This window comes from Ascaphus truei, chromosome 1 (assembly GCF_040206685.1).
Source record: "Ascaphus truei isolate aAscTru1 chromosome 1, aAscTru1.hap1, whole genome shotgun sequence".
In the NCBI taxonomy this organism is placed as follows: Eukaryota; Metazoa; Chordata; class Amphibia; order Anura; family Ascaphidae; genus Ascaphus; species Ascaphus truei.
In genome coordinates, this window is record NC_134483.1 from 94,917,292 (window position 1) to 94,942,480 (window position 25,189).

Below are 25,189 nucleotides of genomic sequence, written 5' to 3' on the forward strand. Positions count from 1 at the left end.
TAGCCTAAGGATGTGGGAAATCAACATTTATTTAAGGGTGTACTTCCTCTCAATAATAACCCGATCTTGGAAGTGAACTCGTTTAAAGCAGATTTCCATCTTGTCATTTTCTTTTTCTTGTTCTTGATTTTGTTGTAATTTTTATTTTAATATGCTCAAAACTTGCAGTATTGTTCACATGGCAACCTCTGCTGTTTATTCACACTTTTTTTTTTAACTCACCAGGCAGCAGAGAGCTTTTTTTCCATAGACTTCAAAATAGTTTTTTTTTACCATGGTCCAGATCCAGCAATCAAGAGGCTTGTGAGTGACACAGAGACCTTTTTACTAACGTCATTCTAGTTTCTCAAGCCGCTAAGTACAACTGGTCTCACTGAGATTCAATTCTCATATCTTGAGTTACCCCAACAGGAAAAGGATGGGTTTTTTTTTTTGAGAACATGGTTTTAGATGGTCATGTAATATATTGTAATGATTCAATTTTAAACTTTAAAAAAAAAAACACAGTTATTGAAAACGGATTGAAAATATAGCATACAAATGGCTCAATATGTAACTGCATTTATCTTTTTATTTTTGTAGTAGTAGTAACCTGAGCTGGGGATCCCTCAAAGTAGGGCCGACAATTACTTTCCACCAGGAGATGAAACGGAGTGTTGCCAATGTCATGTTGGTGAGCCAGTAAGTGAAGGAGCGTGTCCCTTTGATGTTCTGCGCACTGATTGGCTGTTGTAGACCATGTTCATTGTTTTACCCCATGGCTTTGTGGGTCCATAGCAGCTGACCAGAGATATCTAGTTGTAAGACATTCACAGCCTGCCGAAGGTGCCAGGTCAACACCAAGAAATAAGTAATTTGAGGGAATTGTTGCTTTAACTCTTCAGTGTTGCAAGCCCATCTGCCACTAAAGGAGATAAAAGAATTTATATTGAGCTACACGCTTGAAATTTTAATTCACCAAGGAAAACACTTCTGACAGCTGTAAAGTCATAGTATAATTGAAGCTATAATGCGTCATTGAACAAACGCTGTCTAAAACGGCAATTTGACTGATATTACTATTATGACCCCATACCTGTATTTTCATCTCCAGATAAGAGTATTTTTGTACTGTACAGTAGAATTAAAAATAATTATCTAACCGTTGAAAAGCACTCCAATTCATTGTAATAACTGGTTAAAGCATTGCTGGCAGAGAAGCCGTGAAGCAATTTAACAGAAGGATAGAATTTCTATCTGTGACTCATCTTTTTTCATCCCTTTCGTAGCTAGATTCAATAAAAATCTCACCAGTTCATCACAGTAACGATCAGTTTTAAAGCAGTAGTACACAATCCGTGCCTCAACATATTAACCTGTCTGCGTCTCGGCTTCTCTTCTATCTATTGTGTTTATTATTTAGTCATCTGCCTTATTTGTCTGAATTCCATTTATTTGGACAACCAAAGGGTGGTATTGCTGTCTGCCAGAGATTTCTACAAAGTACTCGCATACAAAACCTCCCTGACATCATGATCACTAAACCAAAAGAATTCAGTCTCGCAACAATTAATTTTTTTGGTGACAGACACCACAAATCATGGGCATGGCCACAAAGTATGCCAACCTCTTCATGGCCAGGCTTGAGGAAGAATAAGACCATGGACACATGATGTACGTCAGATATCTAGCTGATAGATGTATTATCTATACTAAAGGCGACCAGTCATTCAGACAGTTTTTCCAAGCACTTCGACAGCTTCCACCATTCTATAAAACGGACCATGGATTATTTATATCTTAGATTTCCAATCATCATAAAAGTAGATGGTTACATTGAAACAGCCATCTGCAGAAAACTCGCCGACTATCATAGATATTTACATAAAACCAGATTCTATTCCAGGCACACGAGCAAATCTGGTATTTTTACCCAGACCCTAGATACCACAGGATCTACTAAAATGCCAATACAAGTGGTAACACCTCAACTCACTCCAAAATATCCATATGGAGCAAGAGAAAAAATGTGTTCTAGCATGAAGAACAAAAAGACTGAATTGATACCTCTGGTTCTAACCTACAAACCCCATTATCGCATAACTGAAAGGCGTGCAACATACCTATCCCCCCCAGCTGCCACAGATAGGTTGTCACATAACTCACACACAGTCTCTGATCTTTCCAGACAGGGTTTAGACATGTTCTACTAGAGTGTTAGCTCTGCGGGTTACCTTTAATCTCAGGGTCTCTCTCCATGGGTTCAGGCCAGGTTTGTTAGGAGTGTAGTGAAGAGGCAGAAGAAATAGAAAAGGGTGCCAGGAACTTTTAACATTGGTGGTTCAGCATCCAGGGTTATTGTTGGTTCAGCATACGGGGCATTATTCCACCATAGAACAATAGAACAGATTTATCATCAATCAGGACAGGTTTTCAGTGCACATTGGGTCCCCCTCCAGACAGGAGTTCCATGTAGTCAATGCAGAATTAAGACCTCACGCCTTTCATTGAACGTGGGGTTTGGATTCACCCCCCCCCTCCCCTCCTTGCAAGAGTAGCCTCTCTTGGTCCTTAATTCAAGTACCCTACATTCAGGAAACTCATCCCTGTCTGTTCCAACAAGAAGGAAGTTTTTCCCTTTTCTTCTTGCCTGAAGTAATGGAATACTGTTGTGGTGCATTCCCTTGAGTACCCCTAGATCTCCTAATGCAAGGAACTCTTAAGGAACTCCCTCTCCCCCTGGATAGTCAAGCTAGAACCACTTAATTATGATGGATCCCCATTTTGATATAGGAGGAGTGGCCATAATTCTGCCCCCGGTATCTGGGCAGATCTTGCTGTAGCAAGGTCCTCATCCTGTCAGGTGATCCAACTGCTCACAAGCAGGATGTGCCTGGAAGTGGCAACATAAACGAAACAAAGGGGAAACTATTTCACCTGCCTATCCCGGTGACTAGTTATCCCTGGCTCTGCCTGCAGCTTACTAGGGCTGACTTAGGCTAAGGCCCCGCTCCCTCAGTCAGCGCGCCCGCACTGCATGCAGGCAACGCGCTGAGAGGCACAGACCGCTATCTGCGGTCTGTAGGGAGCGGGAGCAGGAGTGGGAGGGGGGCGTGGTTTGAGCGGGGGAGGGGGGGGCGTGGTTTGAACGGAGGGTCCGTCCGTTCGTATCCCCCTCCGCTCCTCCAGTGTGCAGGAGCCCGGAGATACGATCACGCTCTGGCACTTAAGTAGCTTGGGAAAATCAATTGACCCGCGGGTTCCTCATCGCGGGCTGAGGCTCCCTCCTCCTGAATGAAACTGATCCGGCAAAAAAAAAAAAAAACAAGCCATGACACACAGCTCAACAGGCCACCTCCCTACGAGCTCCTTCCCTGCTCCCCTGCTTACCTCCTCATTGGCTCACACGTGCACCATGTGACGCGTCAACGCTCCAGAACACCATCTTCTGGTAGCGCTGGCCGGCTGACGCGTCACAGCACGTAGTGAGCCACGGAGGGAGGAGGCAGCGGGGACCAACAGATTGCAGGTAAGGGGCTGGTGGAGCACGCGCACGCGGCCGCACGCGCCACCGGATGCAGCGGGACCAAGGCCATACAGGGCAAGGGGAAAGATTCTAGCAGGGTACTGCAGGTGGATAACCAAAGATCTACAACCCCTGTTTTCTGCGGATGGAAGGTGAAAATGAACTTCCTAGAGCTAGTCATTATAGCTTAAAAGATAATTCCAACATCCTGATTAAAAGCAGGACTAACATCCAACCAGACAAAAGTAGCACAGGGATCCTAGCCCTGCAATCACAAGAAATGTAAAACGTGCAAACATATGCACAGCAACCACCATCCCCAAAACAATAAGATCAGCATGCAAAGATCATAAAATGTAGGTAAAGCAGCAATATTAATTATGTTTGGGAAATGAAACAGCCCCTCAGACCAGAATGAAACACCACACATTTACCATATCAGGTTCTAACACAAGAACAGCTATGGGACAGTACTTTTTCTCTAGTAGGACCATCAATGTCCAACTTCTCTATACTGGTACACAAAGTACACTGTCAAAATGCACAGGAAAGGCAGCGATGTGAATCAACATACAACCTACATCTGGACTCAAAAGACCAGGGGGTTATTCATTAAAGTGCAATAGAGTTGACAAGGCATTACCATCAAGAATTTCCTGTTGACGTAAAAAAATATGAATAACCACAGATGGCTAGAATCAATAGACTTGGTTTATGACACTTAATGGTAACCTATTATACAATTCCCGTTCCCCATCTCAGTGAATATGTTTGCCTAAGAGCCTAATGCCTCTTCACAGCTCCACTAATTGTCCACCTCTGATACCTAGTACACTTGGCTCTCGCTAATCTATACAAATCCTGTCACTACTCCACTTGTAGACCTTTGAGGTTTTGAAATAGCTATACACTATCATTTCATCTATGGAGAACTCTTAGGTGGGTCCCTAACAGCTATCACAACCTGTCCATGCAATGTCTTGTATATAATGTATAACCCTGCTTACTTAATGTAACTGTATTTGTCATCATAACTCTGTGCCCAGGACATACTTGAAAACGAGAGGTAACTCAATGAATTACTTCCTGGTAAAACATTTTACAAATAAATAAATACAAGTCAATACAGTCATGTTTTTAGGTAACATTATTTGGTATTTATAAGTTATATAGTGTGACACCTCAGTCACTTTGCAGGGTCTTTTCTCCCAGGTGAAAGGCAGGAAACATAGGGTTCACTTATCAGGTTTATTATCAGCAGGGCACAAAACACAAACATAAACAAAATACCTAACTCCTCTCGGGAGCGCTAACTGACACTTTGTTAATTACTGACTACAAGTCAGAGACCTAAGCTCTTTGCCAACACAGAGTCCTGTACATTTGTGTGAAGCAGCGGATCAGTCACAGTAAGCTCTGTTTACCTCCGCTACAGCAGGCAGCATTGCAGAGGAGGTATGAGCGGGCGACGGGCTCGCCGGAGGCTACCGGCAGCTCCCACTGCAGGGCGCCACCATGTTGGTGCGTGTGTGCGTGGTGATGTTTTGCGCATGCGCAGGGATGTTCCCAGTTGCGGCGGCCATCACCGAAGCTTTGCGCATGCACAGTGCAGTCGCGCATGCGTAGAGTGCTGCAGGGCGGCCAAGAGATGTGGAGCTGCTGCAAGGGAACTACAGTTCAAAGAAGGCTTTGAGAGTACTAATCACATGCCGTGCAATAGCCAATAGGGCACCAGGATTCCCCTGCTATGGGGATTGATACATTGCGGGCGCTGTGAGCACGCCCATTGGAGCTGGGACAAGAAAGGGGTAGGATGTGTGTGCAGATGTCTGTGGCACCTGCACTAGGCCAAATACACCCTATTAGGCCCCAACTCCCCTCAGCTTGTGATTGCTGCAAGGACAGGCTCATAGATAGGGACACTGCCCTCTGTAGCATAATAGTGAGGGACACAGCAAGGACATGCTGCATCCTGGCATCCAGTGGTCTGGTACCAGATCACCACCTCCAGCAAAGGACACTCTTCATGGTGACACCATCCTGGCGGGACACCACCCAACATAGAGGTGGAGGGTTCGCGGTTCAGCACTTCGGATCCGTTGATCCCATCTTCATCTGCGCGCCCGGGTGTGGACACACCCGGCATGTACCCAACTCACCAGTGCACCAACTCAACACTTTAGTGGGGCAGCGCTGTCTCACACATTTGGGTGGATTGGCTCTTGGGGGACAATGGGACAGTCCAGTGCCTGGAGCATCTCAGCATATTGGGGCAAACCCCACGGGGTATGGACACGGTGTTAGGGAGGCACGGTGAGGGGTTACGGCCTTGTGAGGTCTGTGAGGGTGTATATAATAATTAGTATTGTTTATGCTGTGTATAGTAAACTGTTATGCTTTACACGTGTGCATTCTTTATTGTCCTGTAACGGGGTCATTCCACACAGTAGAATCCCATTACAGGTGGAGGCGCTACCGAATGATCACTCAGGTTTACCCCAGGTTCCTAGTAGTGGAGACTCAGACCTCCTGTACGCCACAGGTATAGCACCACACATATACCGTAGCCACACATCTCGCAGGGGGTGGGGAAAATGCGCTACATGTGTCTCTCTCTCTCTCTCTCTCTCTGGGAATAGAAGGGCTAGGGAGCTGCTTGAACTGCTTTTTTAAAGCAGCAGCCCATTAACTAGTCCCCAGGAGAGGAGAAAGGGTAGGAGCCTAGGAAGGTGCCGGGTCCTATATACCTCCCTTCAAGCACTTCACGTTTGACACATATATATATATATATATATCTACTATATATTTTTGAAAGCACTGTATGCCTGTCTGCGTGTCCTCTGTCCCTAGCGGCAATCGCATTGGAGCTTTGGCCCGTCACTCCGCCTCAGGCCAATGAGATGGCTCCCTTGGCCCGCCCGCCCCCGCACACCTCTCATTGGCCTGAGGCGGAGTGACGGGCCAAAGGAGAGAGACACACACACACAACCACCCCCCCCCCCCTGGCCCTCCTCAACAGCTGCCCGGCCTTGACCACCCACCCTCGCCCATCCACCCTCGCCCATCCACCCTCTCACCCCTCCGCCCTTCCCGGTGGCTGGCCCGCAACAACGGAACCACCCCCTATCACCACTCCGTGGGACCACACAAAGATCACCCTCTCTCCCGGCGCTCACCCTCTCCCAGCGCTCACCCTCTCCCTCGGTGCTCCCTCCCACAGACCGCTCCCCCCCCCCCCCCAAGAGCACGCTCTCGCCGCTCTCACCTTAAGGCCTAGAGGCCGCGTCCCCAGCTCTCTCAGTCGGGAGCTGTACGGGTCGGCTGCCCACACCACCTCCTCACCTGAGCGTCTCAGCTCCACATCGCCGGGGGGAACGGAGACCGCTGAGGAACCCGAGGAAAAGGAGGAGCGTGGCCCGGTGCGAGGTAACTAAACGCAGGGGAAGGGATCTTTCAACCCCCCTGGCCCGGCCCTTCACCCCCCTGGCCCGGCCCTTCACCCCCCCCCCCTGGCCCGGCCCTTCACCCCCGCCCGGCCCTTCAACCCCCCCGGCCCTTCACCCCCCCCCCCCCCGGCCCGGCCCTTCAACCCCCCCGGCCCGGCCCTTCACCCCCCCGGCCCTTCACCCACCCCCTGGCCCTTCACCCTCCCCCGGCCCTTCACCCCCCCCCCTGGCCCTTCACCCCCCACCCCGTGGCCCTTCACCACCCCACCCCCCCGGCCCTTCACCCACCACCCCCCCACCGGCCCTTCACCTACCACCCACCCCCCACGGCACTTCACCTACCACCCACCCCCCATGGCCCTTCACCCCCCCTGGCCCAGCCCTTCACCCCCCTGGCCCAGCCCTTCACCCCCCTCCCCCGGCCCTTCACCCCCCCCCCGGCCCTGCCCTTCACCCCCCCTGGCCCTGCCCTTCACCCCCCCCGGCCCGGCCCTTCAACCCCCCTTGGCTCTTCACCCCCCCTGGCCCTTCACCCCCCCGGCCCTTCACCCCCCCCGGCCCTTCACCCCCCCCCCAGCCCTTCACCCCCCCCCCCGGCCCTTCACCCACCCCCTCCCCGGCCCTTCACCCACCCCCTCCCCGGCCCTTCACCCATCACCCACCACCGGCCCTTTACCTACCACCCACCCCCCACGGCCCTTCACCCACCCCCCCGGCCCTTCACCCACCCCCCCCCCGGCCCTTCACCCCCCCCTGGCCCGGCCCTTCACCCCCCCCTGGCCCTGCCCTTCACCCCCCCCGGCCCTGCCCTTTCCCCCCCCCCAGGCCCTGCCCTTCCGCCCTTCAACCACCCCCCCGGCCCTGCCCTTCACCCCCCCCGGCCCTGCCCTTCACCCCCCCAGCCCTGCCCTTCACCCCCCCCCGGCCCTGCCCTTCACCCCCCCCCCGGCCCTGCCCTTCACCCCCCCCCCGGCCCTGCCCTTCACCCCCACGGCCCTGTCCTTCACCCCCCCCCGGCCCTGCCCTTCACCCCCACCCCGGCCCTTCCGCCCTTCAACCACCCCCCCCCGGCCCTGCCCTTCCGCCCTTCAACCACCCCACCCCCCGGCCCTGCCCTTCACCCCCTTGGCCCTGCCCTTCACCCTCCCCCAGCTCTGCCCTTCACCCCCCCCCCAGCCCTGCACCCCCCGGCCCTGCCCTTCACCCCCCATGGCCCTGCCCTTCACACCCCCCCCGGCCCTGCCCTTCACCCCCCCCCGGCCCTGCCCTTAACCCCCCCCACCCCCGGCCCTGCCCTTCACCGCCCCCGGCCCTGCCCTTCACCCCCCCTGCCCTGCCCTTCACCCCCCCACCCCCGGCCCTGCCCTTCACCCCCCCCCGCCCCTGCCCTTCACCCCCCCACCCCCGGCCCTGCCCTTCACCCCCCCCCCACCCCTGGCCCTTCACCCCCTGCCCCTGCCCTTCACACACACACACACCCTGCCCTTCGCCCCCACCCTCCCTGCCCTTAGCCCCCACCCTCCCTGCCCTTCGCCCCCACTCTCCCCGCCCTTCGCCCCCACCCTCCCTGCCCTTTGCCCCCTCCCTGCCCTTCGCCCTCTCCCTGCCCTTCGCCCCCTCCCTGCCCTTCGCCCCCTCCCTGCCCTTCGCCCTCTCCCTGCCCTTCGCCCCCTCCCTGCCCTTCGCCCTCTCCCTGCCCTTTGCCCCCTCCCTGCCCTTCGCCCCCTCCCTGCCCTTCGCCCCCTCCCTGCCCTTCGCCCCCTCGCTGCCCTTCGCCCCCTCCCTGCCCTTCGCCCCCTCCTGCCCTTCGCCTCTTCACCCCCTCCCTGCCCTTCGCCCCTTCTTCCCCTCCCTGCCCTTCGCCCCTTCGCCCCCTCCCTGCCCTTCGCCCCCTCCCTGCCCTTCGCCACTTCACCCCCTCCCTGCCCTTTGCCCCCTCCCTGCCCTTCGCCCACTCCCTGCCCTTCGCCCCTTCACCCCCTCTCTGCCCTTCGCGCCCTCTCTGCCCTTCGCCCCCTCCCTGCCCTTCGCCCCTTTGCCCCCTCCCTGCCCTTCGCCCCTTTGCCCCCTCCCTACCCTTCGCCCCCTCCCTGCCCTTCGCCCCCTCCCTGCCCTTCGCCCCCTCCCTGCCCTTCGCCCCTCCCTGCCCTTCGCCCTTTCTCCCCCTCCCTGCCCTTCGCCCCCTCCCTGCCCTTTGCCCCCTCCCTGCCCCTCCCCCCAAACTCCCCCCTCCCTCCCCTTCGAACCCTCTCCCCCCTCCCTGCCCTTCGCCCCCTCTCCCCCCTCCCTGCCCTTCGCCCCCTCTCCCACTTCGCCCCCTCTCCCCCCTCCCTGCCCTTCGCCCTCTCTCCCCCCTCCCTGCCCTTCGCCCCCCTCTCTGCCCTTCGCCCCCCTCCCTGCCCTTCGCCCCCCTCCCTGCCCTTCCCCGCACCTCCACGCCCCCCGCCCCAGCAATCACGGGCAACGCCGGTTTTATCAGCTAGTATATATATATATATATAAACGAGACAGCACATAAAGGTAGTAGTTCAAAAAAACTGTATTGAAGTACGTGCCACACACACCGAGGGAGTGCCTTGAGAAAAGTCCCTCTGTGAAGACTGAAACATCGGTGTGTGTGCCACGTACTTCAATACAGTTTTTTTAACTACTACCTTTGTGTGTGGTCTTGTTTTTCTGCACGGCTGTCCAGTGAAAACACCTTATCTATCTTACCTCTAAGGGATAAGCACCAACATCTACTCCAACTCCACGCGAGTGCCAACTGCCTTACTGAATACATATACAGTTAGGTCCGGAAACAACTGGACACTGATACAAGTTTTGTTATTTCGGCTGTGTACCCAAATAAATTCAAGTTACAGTTAAATAATGAATATGGACTTAAAGTGCAGTCTATCATCTTTAATTTGAGGGTATTCACATCCAAATTGGAGGAAGGGTTTAGGAATTACATCTCTTTAATATGTAGCCCCCTCTTTTTCAAGGGACCAAAAGTAATTGGACAATTGACTCAAAAGCTGTTTCATGGACAGGTGTGGGCTATTCCTTCGTTATTTCATCATCAATTAAGCAGGTAAAAGGTCTGGAGTTGATTCCAGGTGTGGCATTCGCATTTGGAAGCTGTTGCTGTGAACCCACAACATGTGGTCAAAGGAGCTCTCAATGCAAGTGAAACAGGGCATCCTTAGGCTGCAAAAAAAAAAGAAGAAAACCCATCAGAGAGATAGCAGTAACATTAGGAGTGGCCAAATCAACAGTTTCATACATTCTAAGAAAAAAAGAACAAACTGGTGAGCTCTGCAACACAAAAAGGCCTGGATGTCCACGGAAGACAACAGTGGTGGATGATCGTAGGATCCTTTCCATGGTAAAGAAAACCCCATTCACAACATCCAGCCAAGTGAAGAACACTCTACAGGAGGTAGGCATATCATTATCCAAGTCTACCATAGAGAGAAGACTTCACAAGAGCAAATACAGAGGGTTCACCACAAGGTGCAAACCATTCATAAGCCTCAAGAATAGAAAGGCCAGATTAGACTTTGCCAAACAATATCTAAAAAAGCCAGCCCAGTTCTGGAACAGCATTCTTTGGACAGATGAAACTAAGATCAACCTGTACCAGAATGATGGGAAGAAAAAAGTATGGAGAAGGCTTGGAACAGCTCATGATCTGAAGCATACTACATCATCTGTAAAACACGGTGGAGGCAGTGTGATGGCATGGGCATGCATGGCTTACAATGGCACTGGGTTACTAGTGTTTATTGATGATGTGACAGAAGACAGAATCAGCCGGATGAATTCTGAAGCGTATAGGGATATATTGTCTGCTAAGATTCAGCCAAATTCAGCAAAGTTGATTGGACGGCGCTTCACTTTACAGATGGACAATGACCCAAAACATACTGCGAAAGAAACCCAGGAGTTTTTTAAGGCAAAGAAGTGGAATATTCTGCAATGGCCAAGTCAATCACCTGATCTCAACCCGATCGAGCATGCATTTCACTTGCTGAAGACAAAACTTAAGGCAGAAAGACCCACGAACAAACAACAACTGAAGACAGCTGCAGTAAAGGCCTGGCAAAGCATCACAAAGAAGGGGAAACCCAGCGTTTGGTGATGTCCATGCGTTCCAGACTTCAAGCAGCCATTGTCTGCAAAGGATTCTCGACAAAGTACTAAAAATGAACATTTTATTTATGGATTGTGTTAATTGGTCCAATTACATTTGAGCCCCTGAAATAAGGGGACTGTGTATGAAAATGGTTGCAATTCTTAAACGTTTCATACGATATTTTTGTTCAACCCCTTGAATTAAAGCTGAAAGTCTGCACTTCTATTGCATCTCGGTTGTTTCATTTCAAATCCATTGTGGTGGCATACAGAGCCAAAATTATCAAAATTGTGTCAATGTCCAGTTATTTCCGGACCTAACTGTATATATATATATATATATCCTGCGAGGATCCCTAGAGATCCAATATACTGGCACAGCACAAGAGATAATCACATAAAAGTGGTTTATTGGGTCCAAAATGCACATATATGCCCAAAGTTCTCCAGTAGTCTAGTATTGTGTGCCCTAATTCCTTTATATATTGGGGGATTGCGGCACACACTACTAGACATGGTGCTGTTATTAGAGTGTGTATGAGGTGCTGTACAAAAATAACAAAGGGATAGGCGCACCAGAAATATGCAAATATATATATATATATATATATATATATATATATATTTATATATATATATATATATGTAACGGGTATTCTCCCACCCCCAATCGCAGATACAGTGAATGTGGGGGGAACCTATATGTTACCAGGTGTGGTGCGTTATACCTGTCAGGCTCACAGGAGGTTTGAGCCTCCGCCAGTGAGAGCCTGGGGTGAATCCTCTGGAACGTTCTCGGTTTCAGCGCCTCCACCTGTGTAGGGTTCTAGGGATGTAGAAGGTTGCCTACAAGGACCCGCATATACAATAACCACGTACTCATGGATGTATATAACCAGTTTACTGTAACGCAGAATATATATGCAGGTAATAACACACACTTATAACATTCCCTCCAGAGAGTAACTCCACAGTCACCGTATATCCCCACACTGGGTCCACAGCCCAACCCCCTTGTCCCGTGGTCAGCGCTGCCACTATGTGTAGTTGTGATATGTTGGGATACGTTGGTGCACTTATGGAGATACTGTAAGGAATCCGCTCCACGGTTTACTGGTTACCTTACCTTGCAGACCGGTGCAGTTCTGGAACAGCTTTCCTGAGGTTTGCTGCAGCCTGGATTCACTCAAAGCAATACACACTCCCTCTGGTATCTACTGCAGCTGTGCAGCCTTTCATTGCAAACTATACTTGCATTCACTCATTAGGGGCAGTACCTTCACACCCCCGCCGGGGATTGGCCCGCTGGCCTTTAAGTATTGCTTGCCCATAATGCTCCTTGCCGAGCATAGTCCTTACTGGATGTCAACTGTTTTGCCACAAGCTCTCGCTTGTTCCCCTTTGCTGATACCAGGTCACGCCCTGCGTCCTTCAGCTTCCTTCAAGCCGTTTGTTCTCCTATGCTGATTCCAGGTTACGTCCTGCATCCTTCAGCTCCCTTCAAGCCGCTTGTTCCCCTGTGCTGAAGCAGAGATTCGTTCCTGCGTCCTTCAGCCTCCTGGATTCCTGCACTAAGTAGTGGTTTCGTCCCTGCGTTCTGCAGTCTCCTGGATTCCTGCACTGAAGCGGAGGTTTCCCTGTATCTACAGCTTCCTGGTTCCTGGGGCCTACTCTTTCCCTAATATAGAGAGGCCGTGTCCTGGTTCCTGCGCTGTAACAGTGGATTCCCTTGCCCGCTCAGGACTTTTGCGCTGTAGCACTGGTGCACCCGTGCAGCTAGACGGTGTGCTATTCTGGTCTGCCTACCATCTCCTGTGACCAGCACCATGGGCCATGGTCGTCGCTCGCGCAAAGGCCAACCCCGCGCTCCTAAGCTGAAGCGGGTTTCTCCTATCTCCTTATTGCCGAACTCTTGCATGAACAATGTTTATCCTGACGTCTCCTGTTCTGACCCTGGCTTGTACAACGACGACGCTGTCTTCTCCAATCCTGATCCTGCGACATATGACTACGAACTGCGCAATCCGGATCAGCCTGCGCGGTCTCAGGTCGGTGCTTTTACAACCCCACCTCAGCCTCGCGGTCCGGTCCTGGTTTGTGGCGAGCAGAACCCTGACAGTATGCTCGGCCCTACAAACTCGGACCCCGCTGAGGTGTGGGTTGGTAAGTTTTTTCCTAAAAACCTGTCCCAGCCTGTAGACCAGTCCCAGTTTGAGAATAATTATTTGTGCGATATAATACCTCTGATGGAAGATCCGTTTATGTTGGAGGGCTTGACTCCCTTGCAAAAGAAATGCCGTAATAATCTGGTTTATAAGGCTTACTGCCTCAGAGACTTAAAACAGTACCTGGCCCGTCTTTTGGCCATTGCTAACATTGCTTGCTCCCCTGATTCCCCTTTAACTGGGGAGGAGCTGAGTCCTGTGGAACTGGTCAACGCCTGTAGTACACTCAATGCCCTGACTTTATCCTTGGACATTCCTATAGTATTCCCGGAACCTTCCGTCATGGTGGCTCTCGCTCACGAGACGCTGCATTTACTTTCCCGTGCATTGGATGATTGCTTGTTAAAACAGGATCGTCTCTTAGCCGCTCACGCCGTCGTTTGGCGGTATCCCTCGGCTACCAGTCCTGTTGCTAAACCGGGGGACGTATCTCTCTCTCCGGGAGATGACCAAACAGAACTATTACCAATATCTCCCAACGTAGTAACTGCCACAGTCCCAAGCTCTGATTGTATGCCCGGGTTCCCTGACACTAATGATATGTCTACATTAACCCCTGCCGATCAGTCCTGTGAGGTCCCCTTGGAGAACACATATGTGTCACTAACTAACACTAAGGTTCTTGTATCAGAGAATAAGTCCCTTAGTTCTCCTATTTCTAGCTTTGAATCCCTCTCTCTAGGTCTTGAGGGTTTCCCAGCTTTAAACTCTGCTAGACAGTCCTGCGCGCTTTCCCCGTCAGAGAAAGAATCCCTAAGTTCTGTTCCCAGGGTTATTTCTGTATTAACCTCTGTGGGGCAGCTCTCTGAGTTTCCTTTGGTAAATCCCTGTTCTCTGTCAGCCACGGTCATGCCCCTAGCTTCAGACGAGAGATTCCTGCTCTCTTCTAATACAGAGAAAAGGTTACCTATGTATTACTCTCAGGCATTGTCTGCATTAACCCCTGTAAATTCTTGCTGCCTCCAAGTTAATGCCTTCGTTGTAGCCTCAGAGAATGAGTCCACAAGTCAGACAGCAGAGGTTGCATTGAGGGATTCCCATAACCGTACGGAGTCTCTAGATATTCTTTGCTATAAATCCCCTGCTTCAGCTCAAGTTTCCGCAGTTTCGTCTCCGGAGACTTCGGCTAAAGTTCTGGTTCCTTGTAAATGTATTCAGGAGTCAGGTTTTTCCCTAAGCTTAGTCGCAGAGTTCCTTCTCCCGGGTATTTCACTGAACCAGCCTGTCGCCCACATAGCGGTGATCCCTGCTTCAGCGCATAGTTCCCACATTATGGAGTCTGCAGTAAGTTCTGGTTTCCCAGACATTCCTTACCAAATACCTACTTCAGAGACCAGTACAGTTATGATTAACCCCCGTGTACTGTCTGAGTTCTCCTCCTCTTTAAGCTTAGGGTTAAAGGCATACAGTAGTCTGTATGTCTCTCCTGGGGTTCATATTGTGTTCCCAGGAATGTTTGCGGACGCACGGTTTTCTCCCAAAAGTGACGCTTTTTCATATAGATCAGTAAAAAGCTTGCATACTGTTTCCCTTTTCGCTGAATTGTGTCTTACTAGTTTTGAGACTCTGAGAGGTAATGATTCTCCTTCTGATTCTGAGGCTCTTTCTATAAGGGGTATCCTGTCTGGGGGCTCTCCTGATTTCTCTCTCCAGGCTAATCCTTTGGGGATCAGCATATCTGCGGTCACTCCCTTAGTACTGTCTGAGGACACCATGCACATATTACAAGTCCTGGGGTTTAAATCTGAGCTTTTTAGCTGTCCTGCCTTTGCTGAAACCCAGTCCCTCAGTACTGTGTCTAAATATGTCCCAGCAAACATGGGGTTACTCGGGGGGGAGATTAAAGCTCCTGTCTTAAAGGGTATTTTTTCTCACATGTCCAGCAAATTTAGAATCTCAGTAAGTGTTTCTATGTCACTTATCAATACATCTGATTTTTTCCCTAATCAAACCCAGATACCCTCACTATCGGTTAGGAGTCCTGTGATCAGAGATTTTGCACTAGAAAACACACCAATTCATGTTTTTGTCAGGTTAGGTACCCCTGTGGTTAGGGCCATTGCAGTTTTAGAGAAGACTCTTTGTACTCCTAAGGTGCATGTCATTAAGAGTTTTCATAGTTCATACTTGCTGCTTGTTGATTCTCAGGGCCCTGTCACTGAGGTACAGACTTCAGCTTCTGATGTTAGCTTCCCTCCCACCACTACCCTGGCTCTGCCTTTTTCTCAAGCTACTGATTTGAAGATCCCAAGGACTATTCCTGATTCACTGACAATATTATCTCCCAATGAAGATTTCCCAGTATTGGAGAGCTCTACTGTTGTTTGCTTCTCTGCTCCTGCTAAACCATGGTTTTGTCCCTCGGAATTTTCGGTTGCCCCTGTTATTTCCTCTCAGTTGGAAATACTCTGTACGTATCCCAAGATTTCGGTCCCTATGCCTGGTTTACTGCTTGCCTTGTCACCTTCCATACCAATACCGGGAGATGCTTCTAACCAGCCTATACCCTTACTAACCATTACCTGGGAGCCTTCTAGAGGAAAAATTCCTCGCAAATTCCAACATGCAGTGGTCAGCCAAGACTTTTTCTGTTACAAAGTTTCTCCTGGTGTATTCGATCAACTATCAGGGCCGCGGATCCTAGATTCAGGTTTCTTTATTAAGGACTGGGCTTTCAGTGGGGGTTCTTCTACCGTTTTTGCTCTGGAACTCTCTGGTTCTTCACAGCCCTGGATTTCCAAGACATTTTGCGAGGCAAGCCATGTACCAAGGATGTTTCCTCCATCAATCTTATATCCTAGAACTGTACTCACCAAAGAACTGCTCGTTTACGGATGCCCTTTCTACCTAAAGAATTTTAGGAACAACTCAATGTCCCCAAGGCCCATGGATGGTCCTGTCTGGCCAAAGTTCTCACCGGGGGGTGGGGGTACACTAAGGACTAATCATGAGTCTCTGGAGTACGACTCTAGCCCCAATCCTAGACGGTTCAGCAACAATTCCCGGGCCTCCAACTCTATGAGTGCTCATGTTCGCCCGGAGGTCTCGCGTGAAGGGGGGGGTACTGTAAGGAATCCGCTCCACGGTTTACTGGTTACCTTACCTTGCAGACCGGTGCAGTTCTGGAACAGCTTTCCTGAGGTTTGCTGCAGCCTGGATTCACTCAAAGCAATACACACTCCCTCTGGTATCTACTGCAGCTGTGCAGCCTTTCATTGCAAACTATACTTGCATTCACTCATTAGGGGCAGTACCTTCACACCCCCGCCGGGGATTGGCCCGCTGGCCTTTAAGTATTGCTTGCCCATAATGCTCCTTGCCGAGCATAGTCCTTACTGGATGTCAACTGTTTTGCCACAAGCTCTCGCTTGTTCCCCTTTGCTGATACCAGGTCACGCCCTGCGTCCTTCAGCTTCCTTCAAGCCGTTTGTTCTCCTATGCTGATTCCAGGTTACGTCCTGCATCCTTCAGCTCCCTTCAAGCCGCTTGTTCCCCTGTGCTGAAGCAGAGATTCGTTCCTGCGTCCTTCAGCCTCCTGGATTCCTGCACTAAGTAGTGGTTTCGTCCCTGCGTTCTGCAGTCTCCTGGATTCCTGCACTGAAGCGGAGGTTTCCCTGTATCTACAGCTTCCTGGTTCCTGGGGCCTACTCTTTCCCTAATATAGAGAGGCCGTGTCCTGGTTCCTGCGCTGTAACAGTGGATTCCCTTGCCCGCTCAGGACTTTTGCGCTGTAGCACTGGTGCACCCGTGCAGCTAGACGGTGTGCTATTCTGGTCTGCCTACCATCTCCTGTGACCAGCACCATGGGCCATGGTCGTCGCTCGCGCAAAGGCCAACCCCGCGCTCCTAAGCTGAAGCGGGTTTCTCCTATCTCCTTATTGCCGAACTCTTGCATGAACAATGTTTATCCTGACGTCTCCTGTTCTGACCCTGGCTTGTACAACGACGACGCTGTCTTCTCCAATCCTGATCCTGCGACATATGACTACGAACTGCGCAATCCGGATCAGCCTGCGCGGTCTCAGGTCGGTGCTTTTACAACCCCACCTCAGCCTCGCGGTCCGGTCCTGGGTTGTGGCGAGCAGAACCCTGACAGATACCTGCCGAGCGCTCCTGCACTCGGGCCTGCAAGCGACTTCGAAAAGGATCTGCCGCTTGGTGATCCCGTCTGATCTGATGTTTCCTTGCATGGGTCCACCAGGGGCGATCCCACCCTGGAGATAGTCTCTGTCTCTGTGGGCACAGACTTGAGCCCAAGTCTGTTCTCTGGGAGCGCAGTGTCCGCTGTGTCCCTATCTAACACTAGTACTACTGTGACAGGGTCCCTAACCTAGGGCCTGTCCCTGTAGCACCACAAGCTGGGGAGTGAAAACCTATCTGGGGCCTAGGGGTTACTGGCCTAATCCGTTCCCCTAGCTCTTCCCGGTCCTGACTCCTAGCGGATACTCACAACTCCTGCAGCAACGCACTGCAACCTACTTGGTGCCTGCAGCGAACGTGCTGCACACACGATGCCCTCTTGTCAGCACTCACAGCACTGACAGCCGTGACACTGACAAGACGCACACACACACGAACCTAAGGGCAGGGTCCCTAACCTCGGGCCGCCCCTTATTAATTACCCACTAACCTAGTGGGGAGTTGGGGCCTGTCTGGGACCTGGGGAACGTTACCTGGTGCAGGAGCCACTTGCTCCCTACACCCTTCCTTCCCCTTCTTGCTCCCAGCTCCAACTGAACTAGCGTGGGCTCAGCGCGCGAAATGTATCTCTTCTTCCTGCCTGCAGGGCAATACTTCAGCCCTATTGGCTCCCTGGCGTCACATGGGGCGGGCCTGGGGCCCGCGCGCGTCCCCGGTAACCGCGCACATGCCCCCTCACCACCACGCGAGCGGCGGCGGTGAGCAAAAGGGGGGGGGGGGGTTATAAATAAAACAAAGGGATAGGCACAAAAAAATATATATATACCTCTCTAGCTACTGCTTCTCTCTTTGCAGATGGGTAAATGAATACAAAGTGAAAAAGAGGTGAAAAAACCCTTAAAAAGGTAAACAAAACCAAAGCAATTTGGTGTTGAACAATATATAGAAATAATGTTTTGGTGCTCTTATGGGAACTGTTGTCAGCTCTGATGACTGTTCCATAATGGGTCTGAAATATTGGTACTTTTCCCCCCCATGTTCACAATATAATTTTGTCTATTACTGCTCGTATGGTATCTATTTCTATAGATATTACTTTTATTCCTTAAAAAGGAAACATATATATTAAAAAAAACAACACTCCACCGGGGACACCTATTATTTGGCTGTACTCATGCATTTATTTGGAATCATCAGCATACTTATTTAATAATGAAAAACAAAGACCCAATTTTATTAGAGGTTTCTCTAATAGTTAGCATGAAAACCCAAAAAATAGAGCTTTCACCTTGGAAACTAAACAGAGACGAGAAAGCGCACAAGTTCACTCTTTTACTAACTGCCTCCAGAATTATTTTTCACATGCTGTATATTTCTAGTTCCGCTCCCTGACCATCTAACTAAACTTGACTTGCTCGTGTTTACTGAAAAATAAGGATAAAAGAATACACAGCATTATTGTAAGAAATTACTTCTGCATGCTAATTGTGAAGCTTCCTAAAGTGTTGGACATCCCCCCCATTTTAGGCTAAGCAGCAGAGCAAACACATACAAACGTATAATTAATATGAGAGGCTTTGGGTATAAACATTTTCTTATGGTCAGTTTTCAAAGCATTGTGCATTTCCAATGCCACGTCTCAGCTATAAAATAGTATTGAAAGTTGATGTAGTTCTTGGTGAACTAAGGCCGCGGTTATAGTTGTGGCGTGCGCGACCAAGTGTGTGACATCACGCGGGCGTGACGCTAGCGCGAAACATGCACTGAGGCAGGAGGTAATCGGGAGGCATGGCGGGCGCATCACCAGGCTGGTTCGCCCTCATTGGCTGAACCGCTCACGTGATGCGGCCTTGGCGCCAAAAAAAACATTAAATTGTATTTTCAGAAATCACCCGCCGGTTGCTCGGCAGCGCTCGCGCACTACGGGCGTCCTCATTGAGGAACACACATTGGTACTCGCGCTGCGCGATGTCGCACGCGGCCACTATAATTGCATCCTAAGAGCAAACTGGCATAGCATTGCTTTGGTCTTCAGCAGCATCACTGTCTGCTAGAGACAGTGTCAGAGTGGCATCTCTTTCCCCTTAGGTGAACTATAGAAAGGTTGCAGTTTAATAATGAGGATGCAGAGTTCCTTGTAGAGATATGTGACACTTTCGAACAAAATTTGAAAAGCTGGCAAAATGTGGACTTTTGTCACTTAGTAAAATGTTTGCAAAGTTGTCAACATTCCCATAAATTGGACAAGCACTGGTAACTAACTATACACTAAAACAAAAAGATGGTAAGAAAAGTGTCCTCTACAGCAAACATGCTTAAAACTCTTTATTACAAATACCATAAAAAGGACACAGGAGACAGCAAAACATTACTAAGGCTGCGCTTTAAGTGCCGGCGACAGCGACGTCGCGCTGCGGTTACTGGAAAAAATAAAATTGACTGCACTTCCAGCGATCGTGACCAAGCCGTCGCGCCGCTTATAAGCACGCCCTAACCGAGTTGGAGTTGGTAGCGAGTGATACTGTCAGAAGGAAATTTGCATCTACTGGGCTCCTTAAGGCAAACTTTCTGCAGGCAGGTAGTGCTAGTAATTGCCAAGCTGAGCCGCAATTTCCCAGTGATTCTGTCTGCAATCATATTTATAACAATATAAAGAGGTGAGGAAGTGCACTGTATGGAGCCCAAGTGATCACTCTATAGATCCAGCTGTGCAATCAGCATGGTGGTGCCGATGATTACTGACTGACGTTACACAGTGACGCGGAGGATACTTAACAACAGAACCTAACCTCTGCGTGTGCAAGGGCACCTATCCCCAAAGAGGCATCGACTTCTACCCGGAGTCCAATTCTGCCCACTGCACTACACTGTGTGAGGAAGAGGAAGATGCTGAACAACAGGCCCTCAGCACATCTGAGTGTCAAAGGGCATCAGGGCACCCCAGCACCATCTGTTAGAGTGGCTGTGAGAGAGCCATGCCTTCAGTACTGCGACAGGAATGGATACCAAACAGGCTCTATGCACATTTCTAGTAAATGGGGCAAAAAAGTTTGTGAAGCGAACTTTCGCACAGCGCTAATTATCTGTAATAACTCTGCATAATTTCTTCCCCAAATAAGAAACAACAATTAAGATAAGATTTCATGGTCTTATCCATTTTCTGTTATGAAACAGTTTAAGAGAAACGAAGAAACACTGTAATAAATGATAAATTCATATGAATAGTCCGGAACAAAGCAAGCAATGTAATGTATGTTTCAGTAGTATAGTATGCAAATCGTACGGGGCGTTTAAATCAACCAGTTTCGGATAAGTCGTCTACTTGTACTGCAATAAAATGGATTTACCCAAACGTTTCTATATGTACAGTAATTCTTCATGCATGGCTCTGAGTTAAAAGTAAACAAACCATGGATGAAATAAACCATGATCATGAAGCCAATTCCTTGTCATGTTATCTCTCTTCTGCTTTTCACACTGGCAGCCATGTATAATCCCTTCCTGTGCTAGACTAGGCATAGAACGCATTGCAATTTCTTACAGCACTGGGGCTAAAAGTCTCCGGCAGAAAGTAAACAGCTTATCCATGCCATCCTCCTACAATACTTTGCATTGCTGAAAAACCGCAGCAGTTCATTGAGGATGACCAGGCTCCTATATAAAACAATAAATACAGTTACACACCAACTGTGTGTATGTATGTCTTTATTTACAGTATATAGCGCCATTAGTGTACATAGCGCTTCACAGTAGTAATACATGTGACAATAATATAAATAACAAATAATACAAATAACAGATCATGAGAATAAGTGCTTCAGACATAAAAATAACATTTCGGAAGAGGAGTCCCTGCTCTGAAAGGCTTACAGTCTAATTGGTAGGGAGAACGTACAGAGACAGTAGGAGGGCATTCTGGTAAAGTGCGTCTGCAGGGGGCCAAGCTTTATGTATCGTGTGTCAAGTATTATCCACGGTGCTACTCATATGCTTCGTTAAGCAAGTGTAAAGATTCTCTTATTGTCAGAACAGAGGCAGAAAAATATCAGTATCCACTCAGGAACAAACTACAGACACCAAAAGAGGAACCTCTACTTTAATAAAGGCCCAAAACCCCTGGTGTTCTGTTGATTATTAGTGTGGGAACCTCAGAAAAACAAGATTTAGCAAAACTGGAAAAAGTTTTTTTAACCTTTATATACTAAGCAGTTATAGCAATCATTAACCACTTTACTGAGTTCACAGAAGCATTTTAAAAAACCTGATAATCGCGTGTATGTCACTTAAACGGCTCTGCAATATGTTTGGTTAAAATTGAGATAAGTATGCGGTCACGTGTAGCTCACCTGTGAGCACGTGACCTGCATATGGGACAAGGGTTAATACGCAGCTACGTAGCTGACCCACTTCTCACCTTTCGTGAACGTCCCTCAAATGAACAATATCTCCCCTCAATCCCTCCCAATATACATACATATACATATATATATATATATACATACATACATAAATACATACACATATATATACACACACACACACACACACACACACACACACATACATATATATTTCTGTCATGAAGAGCATACTTGTGAGCAAATGACTTAGATATGCAACCAGTGGTACAGTAATACACACGGCTACTCTAGCTAACTCAACTCACCTTTCTCCTCCGCAAGGTCCTTTCAATTAGTTCATATTTACCCCTTAATCGATTATCATGCACAATCATATCTACTCGCTACGACCACCCAAGAAATATCAAATATGAAATTTGCAGAGTCTAAGGTCCCTGTTTATTAAACAAAAACTATATACAACACACAAATCTGTTGTAGCAAAATGTGTCCTAAAATGTACTTTACTCTATACAAAGTATGCAAACAGTTCATTCAAAGCCAAAAGCATCACTTATTAAAGTTTTGTTTTAATATATATAGAAATACAATGCTTAGATTACAGAAAAAGATTATTACAAGAAAAAAGTTACAATAAATGCAGACCAGTTTCTTACAAGAACAAAGTTACAATAAATGCAGGCCAGTTTCTTAAAATAAAAGGATAAAACAGAAATCCCTATACAGTACGTTACCATGTCATAGGTTTTTCCCCAAAGGGGTCAATAGTGTAGAAAGATGAAAATTCACGTGTCTGATCCCAGACACACCTCTCCTGAATTCTGATTTTAATATTACCTTGGTGAGACTAAACTGCAATTTTTTCCCCATTGAAACAGCATAAGCCCACCGCGTCATCAATCAGTCATTGGTTTGACAGCTTTATGACTTAAAAGAAAAACTCCTCTTTTGCAACATTTAAAAGTCTCACTGAATATAGAAGCCCACTCATAACTTAATTTCTCTAATTCCTAGACGCGAGTCATATCAATAGATTCAGGCATGTTTGCTGAATGTACCAATGCTAATTTTGACTGACTAGTACCGGCTCATCCCTAAAATTGAGCAACACATATATATCTGTCCCTTGCCTCCTCCAAGACATCAAGTGTTTTGCCTTATTGCATCCGTCTCCTTGCATAGATTACAAATATCTAAACGTTATTCTTCAGAATAGATGTCATCCCACGATGTCCTGTATTTAATAAAGCCCTCAGACTAAGTGGTGACCTCTCTCTGGGATGCAGAGGCGGTTGGTGCCGCCAGCACATGCGCAGTGCCGGACGCAAACACCTACACACACCCACTATGTTCAAAGCCAACATCCCTGCTTACAGAAAGATGCAGAAGAATGACATCACCAAACAGGGGTTGAGCTGCAAAGTAAGATGAAACTTTTTGCTTTTCAGCCCTGATACGCAGGGGCGGACTGTGCTTACCTGTCTGCCCGGGCAATTCCTTGAAGTGTAGCCCTCCCCCTGCAGCGTTGCCACACCATGTGACGTCACGTTGTCATGGCAACACGTCACCATATGACGTTGCACCTTCATGTGATGTTGGATCGCCATGAGAACGCGACGCTGTAGGAGGAGGGCCGCTCCAGAGAAGGTAAGAACCCCTCTCACCACACACACACACTTACCTTGGGGTGAGGTGCGGTCGGCTGGTCTGGAAACTCCACAGCTCCCTCCTCCAGCTCGTTCCCACAACACTGAGACTCTACTGTAAAATGATATACACAATTTCACTGACAAAAGACAAAGAAGTTTCACATAATATGCGCGTGCTCGGCACACACCCTTTTTTCATTGTAGCCAAGTGGCACACATCCAATAAATTCCCCCACAGAGAGGTCAGTGCTTAGCAGGAGCTGAAAATAACTCAATTAGAAGTGACAAACGTTTTAAATGTGCAAGTACTGTACTTGGTCAGGGCAACATACATGTACCGCATGACATGTTCCGTGGTATTCCTGTTGAACTATTTGAAGATGTGCTAACAGTTTTGGGGTTCCACTGGTGTGGCTGTGGCAGCCGTAACTGCTTTTCCTGGTATATCTCGTATTTGTTTTCTTCCCTTGATTTTGGCTTCTTCGCTGCACCTTTACAGTCGTTTTCTCTCTTTCCCTTTGCTTTGCTCTTCTTTTATACCCTCTGCCTCTTCGACGATCTTTCACTTGACCTCATTTAACTCTCCCCTTCTCGCAAGCAACCCAAGAACTCTTTAACTTTCTGCTTCACGTAAAGCTTTAAGTCATAGAACTCCAGAACGACACAACAACAAAGAAAAGCGCAAAAATATCAACGCCTATTACACTGTCGCACAATTACTTTGTCTAACAGTCATTTTCACTCTGAATTCTGCAATTTATCTCACTCAAACTTAGCATCTACAGCCGGTGTGTATATCTCTTCTTCTCAACAGTATTGGCAAATTGTTGGCCTACAACAATTTTAAAGTATGTCTATCCCGCAATGTTTCTGAAAATCTTGATGTGCTGATGGCAACAATTTGCCTTCCCAGACATCTCCAAACCAGGCAATTACTGCTGGGGTTGTTCCAACTCAAAGATGTATAGCTGTACACTAGATTTGTGGATAAAATGGAATGAAATGTTTTCCAAAGTTAATAACTGGGCCCCCTCTATTGACTTTGAGATAAGATCTATAGTACAATGCTGTCAATCCTTTGGCAGCTGTAAATATTTACCGCAGATTCGATCAGCAATGGTAGTTTGCAAATTGGATTTTATTAAAAGTTTGTCTGATAAATACTTTATTCAAACAAACTTCATATGTCCCCTGTCTATTTTGTTTCACTGTTTGTTGCTGAGGACACCTCCAATATATTAAATGGAATATATTAGTTAACCCCAAAGTGTTTAAACTTGCAAAACTAAAAAAAAAAAAAATTAATTAATATACAAGTTGACATTTTTCGGTTTCTAAATCTTATTTCGGCCTGCAGTAAATGAGGGAAGTAGAAGCCACACGCATAACCTTTATGTTAATCTTTGTTTTTTTTTTAGTTTTTTTATTATTATATTGAAATAGGTTATTCTAAGATGATTATGCCGTTTTGGGGGTTATTAAAAGTTGCTGTGATATTACAATAAGGCTAATAAAGATAATATCAATGTGTCAAAAGTCTTTGCACCTACGGTATTTCACTCTGCATGAATTAGTGAAGGATTTGAATACTTCTAAGCATTATGCAAGGACATAGCAAAGTTAGGCCTCGTCCAGGGTGGCGCTGAGCGGGCGCTCCCGCTCGCGCTGGCCACGATGAAACACATTGCTGCAATGTGTGTAGCCAGCGTGAGCGAGCGCCCGTGCTGCACGGCGCTTAGCTGCT

The 25,189-nt window shown here is 48.5% G+C and overlaps 1 long non-coding RNA gene across 1 annotated transcript; it reads right to left on the reverse strand.

The window, feature by feature from the left end:
• Positions 1-553: 553 nt before the first annotated feature.
• On the reverse strand, positions 554-23,777 carry LOC142469314 (uncharacterized). Its single transcript, XR_012789019.1, has 2 exons — positions 23,478-23,777; positions 554-904 (listed from the first exon to the last, which is right to left on the reverse strand). It is a non-coding gene; the product is annotated as an uncharacterized LOC142469314 (long non-coding RNA).
• Positions 23,778-25,189: the final 1,412 nt, after the last annotated feature.